Source organism: Lichenostomus cassidix, chromosome 17 (genome assembly GCF_008360975.1).
Source record: "Lichenostomus cassidix isolate B80296 chromosome 17, HeHo_3.0, whole genome shotgun sequence".
Lineage (NCBI taxonomy): Eukaryota > Metazoa > Chordata > Aves > Passeriformes > Meliphagidae > Lichenostomus > Lichenostomus cassidix.
Window position 1 is genome coordinate 6,394,499 of NC_139497.1, and position 18,793 is coordinate 6,413,291.

Here is an 18,793-nt window from a genome sequence, read left to right on the forward strand (position 1 = left end):
CCACATCCAATAGTGACGCATTAAATCACTGAAGTTTCAATAACTCATACACTATCTCCATGGAGATGTGCACCATATGGAGTTAATTAGTAGAACAACAAAACAATCAATTAGTTCCTTAATTAGTTTTACTAAGAAATGATAGCAAACACAAACAATTTATTCAAACAAATACCCAGACCACAATGATGGTTTAATGGCCTCAGTGAAACTGGCTTCATGCTGAGCCCCTCAGTGTTGCTGGGATTGATTTTGGAGATATTGAGGGTAAATGTTTGCTTTGGTCCAGCCAAAATGTTTTATCAGTGTGATCAATTATTTACAGTATTAGAACAGGGAGAGGAGATTGCTGAGATGTTTTCATTTAAAAAGAGACGGAAAAGGAGGGGAAGTAAAACCTAAAGTAATAAGGTTGCATCAAGCCAGTGTTTAACCTGGAAGTGATGGGGGGGATTAAAACAACAGGGATTTGCTGCAGTATCATTTGATCTTGCAAATAAATTGACTTTCTGCATCTTATCCAGATTGGTATTTTTGGTATATACATTACTTGGAGGAGACAGAATCAGGAATGCACAGATCATCCATTAACTCAGACATATTCAAAACAAAGTGGTGCTGGGAAGAGGGTTATTGGCAATAAAGAGGTTGGATAAAGATCATGGAGGTCAGAGTGTGCAGGGGGAATTGGCTGGGGTTTTGTGCTGATCTGTAGCAAAAGTATTTGTAGGAGATTTTTTTTTTATTGTGCATGAAGGAACACATCTCTACATATCACACCTGACTCGTACTGATATCAAGAAGGACTCAAGAGTTCTGGAGAATGCATTACCTATGCCACCAAGAACAGTAAATATCAAAATTAGCTCCTTTGCTGCACTCAGGGCTGTGATTAATTGCTTGTTAACAAGATTTTCAAAGTACAACGATTTATCTGGGTTTGATCAGGCAGATTATGGGATATAACATTTTAATAAATTCATTGTGACTATAGAGATATGTTAAAATGATAAATAAGCCGAGCTGCTATAGATGTTTTAGATCCAATAAAGCTATTTTTAGAACGTGTTTGTGTGATGGACTAACCTATTATTTACCCAGTTGCATTTTTATGAACTAATAATTTTCTTTAAAAATAATGCCCCGACTTTAGAATGGTGTTTTATTGCTATCATCTTCTCCATAATTCTTCTTTTCCCAATAAATAGATCTTTTTGTTTAAAAAAATAAATAAGTAAAACAACCCTATTTTTGCAACTTTGGAGGAGGCTCAGCCCTTGCAGCCAGAGGCTGTGTGGGAAGGATGCTCAGGATGCAGACTGTGAGCAGTTGTACCTGGAGGGGACACATCTGGCAAGGTTCTGTGGGGGAAACTCCTGCTCTGAACAGCCTGGGATGTGACAGCAGGGGACAGGTAGTGCAAAGTGCTGGCAGAGAGCAAAGCAAACTGCTGGGTGAGGCACCAAAGCCACGGCAAGCTGCAGCCTTGGTTTCTGTGGAGGGTGTGGATATTTGAGTGTGTGCCTTGCCTCGAGGAGCTCCCTTCCCACCCCAGCAGGCTGTAGGTGGTTTCCAAAGCAGGTTTTTTTTTCCAGGAAATGGGTTCAGGACTGACTCGCAGCCTGGTGAGGAGGAGGTGGCACTACTGGCTGTGGCTGCTGTCCCTGAAGATGCTGATCTAAGAAAAACTAATCCCTGCTTTCCATCTCTCAGTACCTCTGGCTTTTTACAGCACCATCACTTTGCTCTGCTCCTGCTCTTGGAGGCCATGTTAAGTAGCTATTCTGCCCTTGTGGACACAGCTTATTATTTTGCTAAGGAAGAGGAATAAAATGTCATTTTCAGGTCTGTGTAAACCAGCTCTTCCTCCTGGCTTTGTCCTGCAGGGCATCCTGAGGTGTTCCAGACACACAGCCACCACTGTCTCTGTCACCCCAGCTGGGGCTGAGGGGATGAGGATAAATCACTGCTTGCAGCCAGGCTGGTGGTTAGAATGTAAATGTCTAAACTTTGGAGAAGTGACCTCTGTTAAGTGGTTTAATGCAGTCTGTTGCCAGGAGCTCATGAATTCTGTATTACAGCAAGTAGTTCCATGAGATTGCAACTATCTGACTAATAAAACAACCTCAACATATTTATCACAATAACTCAGACACAGGGAAAGTATAAATATCTTTGATACTGGGAAATGAACTGGCTGCCTATAGGCATCCTCTTTGCTTTATTGATTTAACCCTTCCCAGGTGTCTGTCAGGGACTGGAGCAAACCTGGTGCAGGGAGAGAGCTTTGAAAGGATTAAGCAATGATGCTGTGTGTCTGCACAACATCTTTAGCTCAATAGGATTCAGAAGGTTTTACAGGTGCTACCAGCAGATCTGCAGGTTGGATGTGACAATTATTGCTCCATCAATGCCAAATGCAGCTTTTTGTGAGTTTGAGGTGCAGCAAACCAGATTTCTTGCAGTGTATTTAGGAGAGAGAGTGAAGGAGAAAACTCTCCCCAGCAGAGGCTCCATGAATAATTCCAGGGGCCAGGATGCTGGTGCTGTTTGACTCAGGCCATCAGTGCTTGGGATCACCTTGTGCTTTCCAGATCCTGCTGGCCAGAGGGTCTCAGGTGGGTTGTAACTGGTTTAAGATCCAAAAGGGGAAAATAATGCCCAGAGAAGCTGTGGATGCTCCAGCTGGGTGTGTCCAAGGCCAGGCTGGACAGGGCTTGGAACAACCTGGGGTGGTGGAAGGTGTCCCTGGCCATGGCAGGCATGAGCTGTAAAGTCCCTCCAACCCAAACCATCCTGGGATTCCATGGCAAGTGACCTCCTGAGAGTGCAGTGATGCCTGCCAGGTTTGGATGGATCTGCTACCAAAACATGGTCACCTTGGTTTCCCGTGCACCCCATGGCTCCCCATGACACATCAGGCTGTTTTTGGTTGGTTTTGGAGGCTCCCAGAGCCAGTGGGCACTTGCTGAGCACAGCCAGCATTCCTGTGCCTCAGCCCAGCCTCCTGTCCAGCACTGCCCTGTCTGCCCTGAGTTATCTCCTGTGACCACACCGTGGTGGCACCAGATGGGTTTTAAAGCCCACAGATACGGTCAGGTAGAGCTGATTTCTCCATTCCTAAGGGATTTAGGACAGGGAGACTTAAAAGTTATTATGCACTAGCTAAAATCTCTTGTGAGTGATCAAGTCCATGTGATAAAGATAGTCATGTTCTGGAGTGATAAAAGCCCAATTTCACGGGCCATCCACACTGGTTTTCTTGAGATAGATAATGTTCCTACCACACACATCTCCCCATCTTCTTTTTTTTGGTTAAGATCTCCCTTAACTTCTTTTTAAAATGAAGTAAAAGGTTGGAGTTGCTGAAGAAGTAGCACTTTTTATGGTCATTTTACCCCCCAAAAAAGGTCTTCCAATATTTCAAGCACCGGCAAAGTTTGGAGAGAAGAAAAAAAGGTTTTTTGAGTTTCTTTTCCTTTGAAATATGGACTGGATAGAGGAGAAGGTCAGTGCTGCAGTGGCTGAGACAGCAGGGGAGGAGAAAAATGTCAGGGCTGCTTTTTATTGTTTTTATGATCCTACTTAGACCCAATAAAATGTGTCAATTTCAGATATAAACAACTTGAGAGAAAATGTGATAACATTATTGCCATGTGGGCTGTCCTGCTGAGGCACAGCTCTCCCCACAGCTTCACTCCTGGGTGGGTGCACAGACCTTCCCCAAAGTGTGGGGAAATCCTCCTCACAGTGTCTGTGCTGCTTGATGCACGGATGGAAGTTGTCTGTATTTGTAGTGGGAGAATGTTTTCAGCTGTGAAATCCCTGTGAAATCGAGATTTCACTGCGGGTTGAACTTCACGCCCTCGGAATAACCAGGGCTGTGCTCCTGAGGTGCTCTGCAGGCAGGGGGATCTGCAGGCAGAGGCATGTTGGGGACACCAATGCTGCCACACAGCAGGCACTTCCCTGCTTCTGGAGAGTGTGAGAGCCTCAGTGCACCTTTGTCTGTGCTCCCTGAGGGTGGAGGGATCAGAGAATCACAGAATCACAGAACAGTTTGCGCTGGAAGGGACCTTAAATCCCATCTCATTCCAACCCCCTGCCACCTTCCACTATCCCAGGCTGCTCCAAGTCCAACCTGGTCTTGCTTCAGAGCAAGAGAAACTCTCTCTGTCCATGTTAACCTCAGATTCACCCTTGAGCAGAGCCTGCTGACAGCACAACACATCCCAAAATCAGACCTGTGTGCATGGTTTTGAGTGGCTTTTGTTAATTTTTGCCCTCTCTGGCTCAGAGGCTGCCAGCTGCCCCTGGGCTTTGCTGTGCTGTGGTCACTGCAGTGCTGCCCCGAGGGGTGAGAGGGCAATGCCAGGGAGAACCTGCTGAGATGAGAGGGAGATGAAATCTTTCTCATTTACCCATTTCCCACAGCCTGCCCACTGATGTGCATTTACTCAGCCACCCTTCTCAAGGCAAATGTTGGCCCAGGACACAACAGCCACGGTACAAAGGGAAAGTGCTTCCTCATAGGGATGGAACTGCAATTAAAGTGCTTGGCAGGGGATTCCAAACCCACCTGACCTCACCACAACTCCACAAGAAGAGACTTCTGAGTCTCAGAACTTGTCTCTCCCTTGCCTATTGTTTAATTTTTTCCCCCCAAGGCTCTTAGGCTGATGAAACCTCAATTATCCTAAACTCAGAGCCAGGCAAACTGAGACGGCTGTCTGAGGACATGACTGCTCTTACCCATTTAGATCAGACACTTTCTCTCTAATCTTTTCAAATTTTTCCAACATGCACTTTATTTTTAATGTCCAACTTCTTTTCCTCCCCCTGGAGCTGCAATCTTCTACACCACTGACAACAAAAACCCTTTTGCTGTTTCTGGTCCGTGCTGTTTTCCCAGCTCAGGGACATCTGCAAAAAGAAGCAGTCCCACTGCAGACTGATCTCTCTTTGCATAAATACAGTGGTTATGGAAAGGTGTTCATTCCATTTTCCACAGCCTGTCATGTTGACTTTCTAATGAACCGGTTACTCAGCTCTGGAAAGCAGATGGAAACCTCTCCTGACAGCCCCTGTCAAAGGAATAGGCAGGAAGAAGGAGAAAAGAATTGCTGGCTATGAACTCCTGGTACTAACGTGGACAGTGGCAGGAGCTGAGGAAAGATGCAGGTTTTGAACAGGATTTAAAGGCTTGATCAATCACCACAATGATGGAAATGCTGCCATCAAATAATAATAAAAAGATCTATAACTGGTTGTATACCATGAGTTATTTTCTTCGCTGGCACAAGCAATGTGAAGGTGTTTTGGAGAGAGAATCCAGCTGCAGGTAATCAGCCTATTTACATACTCTGAGCCAAAGGGAATAATGCACAAACCCCGAGGAAACATTGGGAAAACTGATCTAATCTCTGGTGTTAGTGGCTGCACAAGCCAGGCTGTTTGATGGATATGCATTTATATTGCTTCTCTCCTCTCTCTGCCACAGCCTCATCCAGCATCTGTCACCCTGCTTGTCCCTGTGACAGACAGCCCTGCCCAGAGTGCCCTGCAGATTCCACACCCCAGGACTGCCTTTCCCAGGCCACACCAGTTTTGTTTCCTCCATGAGCAGCACCCCGAACTCTCAGGGAGCTGTGCTGGTGGGATGTGCAGCTGCTCAGCCCCAGCACATCCCGAGTGGGAAGGAGTTTTCCAGGAGCAGGACATGCTCTCTGTGCATGGTGATAAAAATCTGGGTGCAACAGGAGGTGGTGGAGCCTCACCCAAGAGTTTTAGTGTAGTTTTTTAAGGAATTGAAATGTCTGTGGTAGTCCAGGCACCTACTGGACCCCCCATAACAACTTCCAAACCTCTTGGCTTGTGTCAAGCAAACTTGGCAAAGGGGTCAAGGTCTGAAAAAATTGAAATTCCTGTAGATTTCACAAAAACAGATGGATGGAGGAGAGGAGGAGCCCTAATAATAACCTCAGGCTGTAGTGTTAGCTCAGCTCTTATTAGACATCAGAAATTTTAAAGGGGCATTGAGTCCTGAGACATAAATCCTTCAATTATCCAGTTTCCTTGGTTCTGCTGCTCAGGGAGCTGCTTCTTTAATCTGGCATTGTTTCTGCAACTTAAAACCCTTAGGAGAGCTTCCAGGCACTCTCATTCATGCTAAACACACTTCTTTTCTCCCCCCTGACGGTACAGTCAGAGCCGAAATCCCTCGAAAATAAACCCTAAAAGGATGATGACATTTGATGTGATAAATCCTAATGCTAAGTGGCAGAGGCAGCCGCAGCCTTCCTGATGGCAATCACCAGCCCAGCCCCAGCTGACGACCAGCATTAAGCAGGACAACAGCCAGATGATTGTCTTGTGTAATTTTGTTGAGGAGAGCAAACAGGAGGAATCCGAGGGGATGTGTTTGTGTGTATCTCCTGCTCTCAGGAGGGCTTCTGCTCCGTTGTGAGAGGTCCAGGACCTCTGCTCAGTTATTCTAAGGTCAAGGTCAGAGATCAGCATATGCTCGATGTCATTATCCAGCACCTCCATCCTGCCAAGGTTTGTACAACCAGCATCCTCCCCTCTGCCTTTGACTTTCCAAGTGAATAATCAATAACTGCTTACAGCTGGAGGCAGCCTTGAAATTCCTGTCCAGCCCCAGAGGGTGACACTTTCCCCTTTTCCCACCACGCCTGTTAGTTAATGCAGTATGGATCATCATCCTGCCAGGATGGGATTTATTGTGGCAGAGGTGTGAGGGGAAGAGGGTTCAGCTGCAGCTGAAAGGAGACCACACAGGAGGATTTGACCAACTGAAATGCAGGATGGTGGATGGAGGAATCCTGTCCCTAAGTTTGGCTCCCACCTTCTGAGCCTAAGCAGCTTTTTTTAGCCTGTCCTTTCCTGGCTGCTCCAGAGAAGTGAGCTGAGGGTTGCTGTGCTCCTGCTGATGCTGCAGCACTGGGTGGAAATACAAGGCTTGTGTTGGGCAGTGAGGGGAGGAGAGAGGCAGAAAAACCCCTGGGAAATCCTTGCTCCTTGTTACTGCTCTGTTCCATGTAGTATTTCCCTGTGGACTGAGAGCCTCCTTGTGAAGGACACAGAAGAGGAGCCCTGGGAAGGACTGGAGGACTGGAAGTGCCTTGTATGAACACTACTGATGCCTGATGGGCTTACCTAAAACAGAGGCTAGACAAAGTTAAGAGAATAAAAGCAGTTCCATTTATTGAAGAGCCTTCAGGTACATTAAGGGCACTCACAGCCCACCTGGGGGCTACACCCAAAATGGACAATGGGTCATGAGTTTTTCATACTTGATAAGTTCTGCCCATTTGCATATCAAGCTTTAATCCTCCAATTACAGCTTCAGGTAATGAAGTCAATTACTCCAAGTTTGCTCCCCCAATTCACTGTTATTTATATATCTTGGGGCCTGAGACAGAGAGATGTCCTTGAGTTTCGAGCTTAGAGAGGAACAGTTTTGTCTAAAAATGAGAGAACATTAGCTTAGGACTCTATATGGAGCCCAGAGTTATACACTAAAAATTACAGGGTTATAGATACATGAAAAATATAAAAGCTAAGGCATCACTACAATGGACAATATGGAATAATGAACTCAGCATTTAGCCCAAGTTTCCACTAGCCAAATGGAGTTAACTCACTCCAGCATGCCAAAGAAAAGGGATTTGGGGCACAAACAGGGCTGTGAGCAGGAACCACACTGGGGTGGTACGTGGGATGTGCATGTTGAAGGGAAGAGAGGCTGTCCTGGGGCACATCCACCCCAGCAGGGTGTGGGGTGCTCGTTGCTGTGGCTGGAGGTTGATTCCATTGCTGGCTGGATGTTTGGAGTCACTGTTCTTGTGCAGGGATTGGGCTGAGCTGGAATGGCTCCTCAGGACAGCACGGAGGTCAGGTGGGCAGCAGGTCCTGGCAGGATGTGGTGAAACTCTGCCTGCTTTGACATCCACCTTCCTCCACATCAAACAACGAGGCAGCAGAGGGGAAGTGTGCTTGGAATAAATATAGCAGCAATCCTGGGAGTGCTTCAAAGAAGCCTGAGAGCTGGGTGTCTGAATCCTATAAATAACTCAGCCTTCAACACCTGGCTGCCCTAAGATGCCTTTTGAAAGTCCGAGCCTAAAGCCAACACCCCCTGGAAGAAACCCAGAGAACAGGGGGCAGCTGAAGGGAGGGAGCTGTGGGAAGGAATCTTTTACTTCTTGGTGAGGAAAAAGCCTCTGCCAGCACATTAATCCAGGCTGCTCAGTTCTCCTGGGCTGGGAAGGAGCTCTTGCTGGTGTGCAAAGCTGGTGTGTGCAGACAAGAGCGCTTTCAAACATTTTTTAAAGAGCCCTGAAGAGAAATGTGATTTTTCTGTGGAACTCCTGAGAGTTTTTAAGCGTGGATTTGTTTGGGTAAATTGTGAGTGAGTGCCCTCCCGTGAGCACACCGGAACGACTGTTTAATTGGCCCACACCTGGTGTTGATTATGATGCTTCTGGTGGTTTTTTTCACTTCCTAACTCCCTCCACTGTATCTCATTTTGATCAGCTTCGTTGCTGTACCCCACAGCTCGGCTTTGGCACGCCCAGTGCAGAGCACAAACTGTGCTGCAGAAATTATGTGCGAGTCTCCCCCACCTTGATGTAATTAAGCATTAGAAACCAGAGGAATGAGCTGTTCAGCCTGGCTGGGAAGTTTGGATTTGGCTCTGAGAGGGGCAGAGGAGCTGGCTGTATCTAAGGCTGTATTTTTTAACCACTTCCCTCCACTCACTGTTGGATGCACAACAACATTGAAGTGAAAACCAACCCATTGCTGGCCTTCTGGTGATGGTGGCAGGCAAATACCTGGCACAGCTGCTGGACTGAGGCATCAGGGCTGAACCTTCAGCCCTGTTTAGCCTACAATTAATTACCTCACAGGCAGCTAATTGGGTCTCCAAGTGCCTTGGCATGGTCTGGACCAGTTCTGTTGGTGTAAATGCAGAGCATGCTTATTGATTTATTGCTTTGTTTCAGTCAGATCTCTGGGTGCTCACCTGAGAATCAAAACCCATCTCATGTCTAAGATGGGAAGCTCCAATTCAGGATTTGTATTTATGGGGCTCCCAACTGTCTCTGTGTCAGCAGAGGCAGAAAGAATAAACTTGCACTTGACATTGCCCTAATAGGAACAGAAGGTGGGGAAAAAAAGCACCAGCAACTTCTTCAAATGTTGTAAATTCTCTTTTTTTTTTCTTTACTTCCCAGGGCTGCAGAGCTAAAACAATCTGGTTTTGAATCAGAATAGAAACTGAAAAGCAGGAGAATTTGGGAAGGGGTGGTACTCATGCAAGGCATTAGCTGTTAAATTACAGCCTTGCTATGAAAAGCAGTTGTGTCTGAGAGAGTGTGCAGGGAGAGGTTACAGTGGGGAGGTGTGGGCAGGAAAATACTTTTGATTTAGTACGCAGATTTTTCTCAGCCCTTTGGAGACAACTTTTGCGAGAAAACAAGAAACTTTCAAGGGCTGGATTCTGCATAATATCCCAGGATTATGCAAATGAACAAACAAAACCCCCCAGCCCAACAGCAGAGCCCTGAAGAACCCAAGAACCCTTCTCAGGGGCTGCCGTGTTATTTTCAAATCTGAAGCCTTTCTCTCAACACAGCTCCAATCTTTATTAAACAGATGAAACATCTGGAAGAGTGTGTGTGTTTGTGCCTGGAAAGAGATCCTCTGCACCAAGCCTGGGTCTCCTCTGAGCTCGTTAACTGGCTGCACGTTCTAAATCAGAGCTGTGAGTGGAGCTGAGATGTGGGGAAGAACCCACCTGGTGAGAAACACTATTTATTTTTCTTTAAGCCCTCAAAGTTTACTCAGCTGGTGAAGCAACAAACTGCATTTCTTCAGCTGAAATGTTAAAAAGAAAGAGTGATGAAAGAAAAGAAGTGAGTGGAGGGAAGGAAAGAAGGGATAAAGGATTGCCTCGGTGTGCTTTGCTGCTTGTTAGATAGCTCAGGGAATGGAAGAACAGTGCCTTTTTTAGTCAAACAAATTCCTGTGCCCTGGGGCATCTCTTCAGCATCCCATCTTGGAGCATTCACTGCTCTCAGTGCTCTGTCTGTACCCACTGGGGGTTGGTGGCTCCAATTCCAAGCCCACAGCTGGGACACAACCTCTCCAGGTGAAATTTGCTATGCTATGGGACAGAAACACTGCAGACACTGCGATTTGGTCACCTGTCTGCTGCCTGTTCGCCAGCCAAAGCCACCAGTCAAACTGCTCAGAGAGCAAAGCAGCAGCTCTGTGATCCTCCCCTGTGTCCCTCCTCACTCTCCTGGTCCTCCTGACTAGATGGAAACTCTGGTGCTTATTACTCCAAACATTAACTTTTCCTTTTGTTTTGACTGTTTTCTTTTGCCTTATTCATTTTATTTAGCACTGAGAGAAAAAAAAAAAGTCCTGTTCCAGACTAGTAATAGCCTACAGCCATGAGCCAGTGAGTTGAGATTTCCAGAGAGATAAAAAAAAAAATAAAACAGAGCGGAAGAAAATATGTGAGGAATTGCAATGACAAGGTTTCTGCTGGTAGCTTGTGATACAGAGAAATGAAGTCCCAGGCCAACAGGCTTTGGCAGCTGAGAAATGCTAGTGCTGCCATGGTCTGTCTGGCAGACAGGCAGGCAGAGGGGATGAGTTGGTGGGGGAATGGGGTATGGAAAACACTCGCAGGAGGCTTTACCACAGAAAGAAATCTAAATTTTGAAGCAAACGCTCAAGCCAGCCTCCTGTGCTGCATGGCTGTGGGTATTACACACAGTTTTCTCTGCCTCTTTAACCTGGAGAGCTCTACAAATGCAAATAGGGGAGAATGTTTTCATCTGCTCTGGGAAATGCAGAGGTCCCAGGGCGCTTGGCTCCGACAGCTCCGAGGCAGTGGGGAGTGCAGAACAAGCTGCTGTACCTGGCTGAGGGGATTTGCAGAGCCTGTGAGCTCTGCGGGGCTCAGCCTGCCGTGAGGGCTGAGCTGTGGGCTGTCCTCTGCCGGGGAGAGCTCACAGGAGCATCTGTGTGTTTGGAAAACTTGTCTTCACACATCTCACACAAGCGCGCTGCTCTGCCAGGCTCCAGCAAACTGAAGGTCAGGAGAGTACCCTGCGGACAGCAGTGATAAAATCCTGCTCTCGCAGACAGGCAGTGCCTGCAAGATTGGGCTGGGGGATTAAAACCTCATTTCTGTTCCATCTCTTTTGGCAATCCCATTTCCCCACTCACAAATCGCCTTTGTTCCCTGCCTGTCCCTGCCATGTGGCATTATCTGTGCACAGACACCAGCAGTGCTTTGGCAGCCTCTCTGCTGCTCCCACGTTTGGCCCTACCGTCCCAGAGAGGGATTTTTCCAACTTCTGGATCACAGCTGGATCACAGCTCAGGTCAGGTGCACGTGGGGCTGGTGGAAGGTGGGTGATCGATGGAATACTCCACCCAGGTCCTGCTCCATCCTCAGGGCACAGCATTTCCGCTCTTGCTTTATGGTTTAGAGGTGGAAGTGCTGCCTCTGAGTAGGACTGAAGTTATTTTTCCATCTGTGGAATTTGTGCTTTTCGTGGAGGTGATCAGACAGAAGAACCAGAACAAGGGTTGTTGATGCAGGCAAAAAGCACAACTGATTTTAAGCTGACCCACAAACCTTTGTCTCCTAGGATCTTGTCTCATAAATGAGCTAGGCTACATCTGATCCTCAGCCCCTTATCAAACAGCTCAGAGCTCCTGGAATGCAGCAAATCCTCTGTGGTGATCAGCCCCAGTCTGTGTTTCTCCTGTCCAGGAGCAGCAGCCACAGCCCTCAGCTGTGTGTGGTGTATTTTGGGCACCAGGAGCTATTTGTGAAGAGCAGTGGCTGTAATAAACACACTGCCACGTTGATGATTTATTGAAGTCCCACCAGCACCCAATTATGTAAATCCGATTATCTGTCGAGGAGGCTTTGCTGAAACAGCTTGTAGTTGTAACACTTTATTTTAATTTTTTTTTTTTTTTTTTTTTTTTGGGAATGGGAAAATTTAGTTGAAAGCAACTTTTTAGTCTTAAGCATCATGCTCCCAGAGCTGAATCAAGCCAGCTCACTGGCATGTGGCTCTGGAGGGTGGGTTTATTTATATTTTTTAATGATAATACCTTTATCTCTTTCCCTTCACACACAGTCTGAGGCTGGTGGGGGGCTGTTGATCCACACCTTGATGCTGTGGCATGCTGGAATGGATGCAGGTGGGAATATCAGCCCCACTGCTGACAACAGGCTCCAGCAGCACTCCTGGGGTGGTTCTTTGGCACAGATTAACTTGCTCTGCTGCTGTTACAAGGGTTTTGCAATATTGACAGAGAGTGAAGTCATGTACTGCCACAGGTAAGCTGATGGGGACCTTCAGTGTTGGCTGGATGTGCTGAGGTGATTAATGGGGAGCAAAGCAGTAAAGAGCACAGAAATGGTTTTAATTACAAAATAATAATCGTAATAACAATATATTTAGGGAAAAATTAAAGCTCTTCTGCTGCAAAATTCCTGGCTTCAGGCAATGCCATAGGGCTGTGCAGGTGTGGAACTAAAGAACTGGTTTTTTCATGAGTGTGTAGGGGAACAAAGAACCTACAGCCCTCTGGAAGCACATGGGATCTTCACCCCATCCCTGGTAAAAACTGGAGATAAAAGTGTGAGCTCATCCCCCCATTTTCCACCTGCACAGCTGCTCAGCACATCCCAGCCAAGCTCCTTTGTGCTCCAATCTCGAGCAGTACCTTCTGTCCAGCCTTTGCCAGAGGCAGGATTTGACTGACAGAGGTGGCACTTGTGCTTTGGGGCATGAGGGGCACTGCAGGAGAGGGAGGGAGCTGAGCCTGCACCACCTCTCCCTCTGCAGCAGCACCTCCTGCTATTGCAGGAGGTCTGAGGTCTGAGGTGCTTTCCTGGAGGTGACACATCCCCAGCACCCCACGAGGTGTGCCAGCATCCCACCAGGATAAACCCCCAAGCCCCACCACAGGCAGAGGGATGGCAGAGAGAGGACAGCCCCAAAAACACCCCAAAGAGGCTCTTTTTGGAGAAGGATAGCTGCAGGCCCAAGTGGCTCCTGGGATGGTTGGCTTTCAGGAGCTGCTGCTCTGGGGAGACAGCCCTGCTGACACACAGGCAGTGTGCACGTGAGATAAGGCTGGCAGCCAATTTTACATGAGTGTTTGATTTTATTTGACTTTTCCCAGGCAGAGGGAAGGTGTTAGACATCCTCCCTGTTCCTGCTAGCTGTTTCTCCAGAAACCTGTGAGCCGTGCTGACAGCCAGCTCCCAGCACCAGTGTGAGCCCCCCGACACATTTTGGGAGGTGCTCCAGGCTGGCTTATTCCAGCCCAGGGAGGTTATCCCTGCTGCCACCCAGGGCTGCAGTGAGCCAGAATCACTGTCGTGGTGCTAATGTTGGGGAGTTGGCCTGCAACCCTTTTCCCTCTCCCCATCTCCCTTTCTGTGTGGGTTTACATCCCCCTTGAGCAGGTGATGCTTTAGGATTTTAGCTTCCATATTATTCCATGGATCTGTAATCCTGTAGTGTATAACTGTGTTCTCCATTCAGGGTGCTAAGCTGCTGTTCTCTCATTTTTGGACAAAACAGTTCCTCTCTAAGCTCGAACCTCAAGGACACCTCACTCTCTCAGGCCCCAAGATATGTAAACAGCAATGAATTGGGGGAGCAAACTTGGAGTCATTGACTTCATTACCTGAAGCTGTAATTGGATTGACCCCCAGTATGCAAATGGACTGAATTTATAAAGTATGAGGAACCTGTGACCTGTTGGTCATTTTGGGTGTAGCCCCTGGGTGGGCTGTGACTGCCCTGAATGCACCTGAAGGCTCTTAAATAAATATAACTGCTTTTTATTCTCTTAACTTTGTCTAGCCTCTGTTTCAGGTAAGCCCATCAGGCATCACAGGGAGAACAGAAAGGGTTTATTGCTCACGAGCATCAAAAGTAGATGTTTCATCCAAAGTGGGAGAAAACAGAGGATCAATTAACAACTAGCAAAGGGACAATGATAATGGCAGCCAGAGGAAAGCTGAAGTCACTGGGCTGGTTCAGGAATGGCTGAGCACATACCCCAGCCTGCTCCAGGGATGCTCTCCCCATTCCTGCCTAATTAGCAGCTCCGCTAATGCCAATCCCTCCATCCCTCTCTGCGGAGCTGGCAGGAACAGAGGGAGGAGCAGCTCATTTCACAGTGCCAGGGGACTGGCAGAGAGAGACAGAGGGCTGCATGTGCTGCCAGCAGCCCCAACTCATCCATTCCAGCAGGAACACACCGGGCTGGTCCCACTGCAGTCCTGCTCAGGGATGGGGAAAGGATGAGGGATAACCCTGGGGAGCTGCCAGGAACCCCAAAGAGCAGGCAGCATGTCCTGCCTGGCTCAAAAAAAGATTTTCTGCTGCTGCCGCTGCCAGCAGGAGCTGGACTTGGCTTTCTCAGCGCTCTCCTGTGCTCCTCACCCTGTGATAAATCTTTCAGGCTGTCCAATCCTGCTCACCTGGCCGTGCTGCTCTCCCCAAATCCCTGCTGGGGCTATTCAGACTCATCTGCGAGACTCGAGTTGCTCAAGTTTCTTCAGGGTGTTTTAAAAGATAATAACAAACGCAGCCTTTTTATTAAAAATATTAAAGGAGTGTGTTTTTTCATTAAAAACACGTCTTTTCCTAAAATATTCAGTCTCTTCCCCAGCCCCTTGAATCGTAAACATTTTCCAAATGCACGCTGACATATTTGGTTTATTAGCACCTGTGTTTGCAGTAAATGTTTTCATTAAAACATTGCGCCATAAGTTTCTGAGGGGGAAAAAAAAAAGAAAAGCAAAGGAGAAAAAAAATGAGCTTATTTTTAACCTTTCAGGATGAAAACAGTTTGGAATTGTTGTGTGAAATTAATTTCGGGATTTTTAATCAGCTTTAGCCAGGTGGAGGAGGGAATAGAAACAACTGAGGGACACCAGAAAATGGCAATAGAATTGTCAGCCTGGATCAGACTGTGGCTGTGGCTAATGCCAGATGCTTCTCAAGAAGACATAAGCACAACACAGCAAACATCACAGAGTCATGGAATATCCTGGGCTGGAAGGGACCCAGTGCAGGATAATCCATCTCCCTCCACTCCCTCTGATTCTCTAATCCATGCTGTTTTCTAGGAGAAATGTGTGAAGTCTTTTCCAAGGGTTTGTAGCGTTTACTGCTCTAATTCCAGGCGTTCTCCTTGTCCAAGTGAGTGGCCAATCCCTGGAAAACTTGTTAAATTCTTGTTCTCAGAGCTTTCCCCTGGCAGGGAAACAGGCAGGGAAGGAATAGTCCCTTTTATCAGTTTGGAATTTTCTGCTTCTTAAAATCCCATCAGCTGCCTCTTTGCTCTCCTGTGATGAGACCTGCAGAGCAGAGCTCCCAGCCTGCCCTCTCCAGCCTCATTCCCTACAATCTTCCCATATTCCTTTGGCATTTTTCTCTGTACAGAACACTGTGTTCTCCATGTGGGAATTTCCTCAGATCCCTTCAAGGACCTCCAGTTTTGCAGTGTCCTTCCTCAGCACTGCACTACTCCAGAGGTTCAACCCATGGATGCTAAGGATTAATGTCTATTGAAATCCTTCTGCCTCAGCTTCCGTGGCTTTGCTCCCTGGGATTTGTGTTCAGAATGATTCTGAGTGAAGAGCTGAGGTGTTACACTGGATGACTGAGGTTGTTCTCGAGAGATCACAGTCCCTGCTGCTCACCCATGGACCTGAGCCTCTCTGCAGCAGAGGGAAGAGATTTCCTGCCTCAGCTGGCACAGATTTCCACGAGTGGTGTGACTGTAGCCAAAGATGCCTTTTGGCCTTCACTCCCTGCAGGCTGATTCCCAACAAGAGATGTTCTAGTCCCGCCTGAGACAGACCAGATAAACACCACAAAGGCTCCATGAGGCTTCTGAGTGGCAGATGAACTCCAGTTTCTGCTGGAACAACCTCTCAGCAGTGCTTTCAGCAGCAGGAAGGGTTCTGGGCTGTGCTGTTTACTCTCCTGGCTGCTGAGGGCTGGAAGTGAAGAAGTGGAAGATACCAGGAAGATCTAAGTATGTGGAACAGATTAATGAGAGTTTTGAATAAGAAAGAGCTTTAAAGAACACGGTAAATGTTGGGGAGTGTGTGGAGGGAGTTCTAAAAGAGATAAAGCAGGCCCTTTAATAAACTAGAAAAGGAATAAAATCAATGAGGGCTGAGTTACAAATAACACAGCGAAGCCACTGAACTCTTTTCAAACTAGCCTTTTGCAGAAAAGCACAAAAATCCAGGGACAAACAATTAGGAAGCAGTGAAGACCTTGTCAATAGAGCTGTTGATAAGGAACAGATAAAACGGATACTTAAATTGAATACAGTGGAATTCCTTTTTTGCTGATCATTCCTCCCAGTGCTCATCCAGCTCTCGGGATCAAACCTTCCTTTCAGCAGCCAGCTCCCATTTGTGTTGATGTTTGCTGCTTGCTTAGACTGCTCAGCAGGGCTTTTGGTCTGGAGGATTAGACAGAAAAGTTATTTCTCTGATTTTCTTTGATGTTTTCAAAGGTGGAAAAACCCTCGTGCTCTTGAGGGTCCATAAATCTCTGAGCCAGTTTAATGAAGTATTGGCTCGAGCCATTTATAATTTCACTTATCTATCCTGGCATTAAAATGCCCCACAGAACTCACCTCCTTCTCCCAAGATGCAGATTCTGGTTTTACACATATGTCTGATTTGGAGAGCTTAGAGTTTCATGGGTCTCATGTGGTAAGAACTCAGACTTAATAATCATCACCCACTGAAGTCAGTGGGAGGGTTTGCACCGAAGGAAATGGCAGGCAGCTCAGCCTCTGCACAATCAGCTTTAAAAAGAAATATTTATAACAGAGTTCACCCTTTATGGGCACAACAGAACATCTAGGTGAGCAACAGTGTGGAGAAATGGGTTATTGACTTGGCTAAAACATGCAAAATCACCAGGATGTTTACAGAGAAACTGGGAAACTTTTTTTTTTTGTCTGGATGGTTTGTAACTTTTTCATTTCAGATCTCTGAGATCAAAATGAAGACCCATGGGTGGTGCTGCCCTTAAAAGAGGAAACGAGAGAGAGACTGGCAATTACTTCTGAGTCTGCCCAATTCCTGTTCCTCTGGATGGGCAGGGAAACTGCAGGACCTCATACATGATTGTAAACAAACCATGTCCCATAGATTTTTAGGAGTGCAAACAGCACTTGGTTACTCGGGAGAGGAGCCCAAAGCAAGATCATTCTCCAAATCAGCATGGCAGGAGATGGGATTTCTTCAGGCAGTGAGCAGTGGCGATTCACTTGAGGTCACTCTGCAGAGGCTGAGGAGGTTGAGAGGAATGGGAAGTGACCTGCAGGGAGCAGAGGAAGGGTGAGAGCAGCAGAAGGGCTGGAAACTCTGCCCAGAGTGTCAGGAGAGATCGATAGCAGCTCCATCTTTACTCCACATCAATCCCCAGGAGCAGGGAAAGGTGTAAATAAGGTGTTCATTCCGGCTGCAGATTGGACTCCAGGGGAGTGATTGCAAACACTGCAGACAATGAAATAACCCAAATGTCCTGAGTGTCAGCAGTCAGGGTTAATGAAGAGCCAGAATTCCCTGAGTTGGGACTGGATTTTTCCTTGTGAATCCCATTTTTCTTTCACCTGTGCTGGTGTGGATCTCAAGAGAAGTGAATCGAGTTGAGGTCTGTGAGACTAACAGGCTTGCCACAGACCTGCATAAACTTATTAAATTCTAAGTGATAATTAAGTTGTTTACCATTAGTTTCTGGCCTGGGTTTAAATGAGCAAAGAAAGAAGACAGTGCACTGTATCTAGGGGTGATAAAACCTAAAAGAGAGGAAGAAGACCCTATTCAAGCTTCTGCCTGTTCCACTCCCACTGCAGAATTGTTCTCAGATGAAGGTGAGCACAGGCAGAGAGCTGTGGGTGGTTTCCAACAATGAATCATAAACAAGGATAGAAAAACAATAAAACAAGATAAAAACAATAAAACCCACTCCCTCCCTCTTCCCTTATGGTGGATGTGGACCACACTGTAATCAGATTCACACCTAAAAAAATATTTCTCAAAATTGGTGTGAAATATTTCATTGTTTATTAACAGCGAGGAAATTCAACAAGAAATAGTGCCTGTGATTTGTTAGCAATATTTATCTACTTTGTTCCTACACAGCAAATCTGGGAGATATTTCACAGTCTTCTTTATAATGGTGATGCTGGAGATATAAACTGCATTAATAGAAAAAAAATGCATAATAGCAATACAAAAAGGGCTGATTATTAATAAAACAGTGTCAGATTAACTAACAGTAAAGTAAAGCCTATCTAGTAAGTGCTTGAGAGATAATTCTTCATTCCAAAGTGGTATTTTAGAGTTATGCACTAATAAAAAATTGCTTTAAACTTTCTATGAGATTAAAAATGAATAGGGTTTTTTTTTGTTTCTTTTTTCTTTTCAAATTGCTGGTAAAAATTCAAGTTAAAAGTAAGCACTAAATAATAGACAGCAGTGTTGAAATCACATTATGGGCAGATCACATTTCAAAGCAAGGGTGCTCTTCATGTTTTCAAGTGGCAAATAGCATCTGATATTTCAGTGTTCCACTGGCTGACCAGCTTTTATCTAAGTGCTGGAAATTTCACATTGTCTGTCCACAGCCCAGCGAGGGCAAGGGGGATTCCCTTGGTGGTCACAGGGATAGGAATT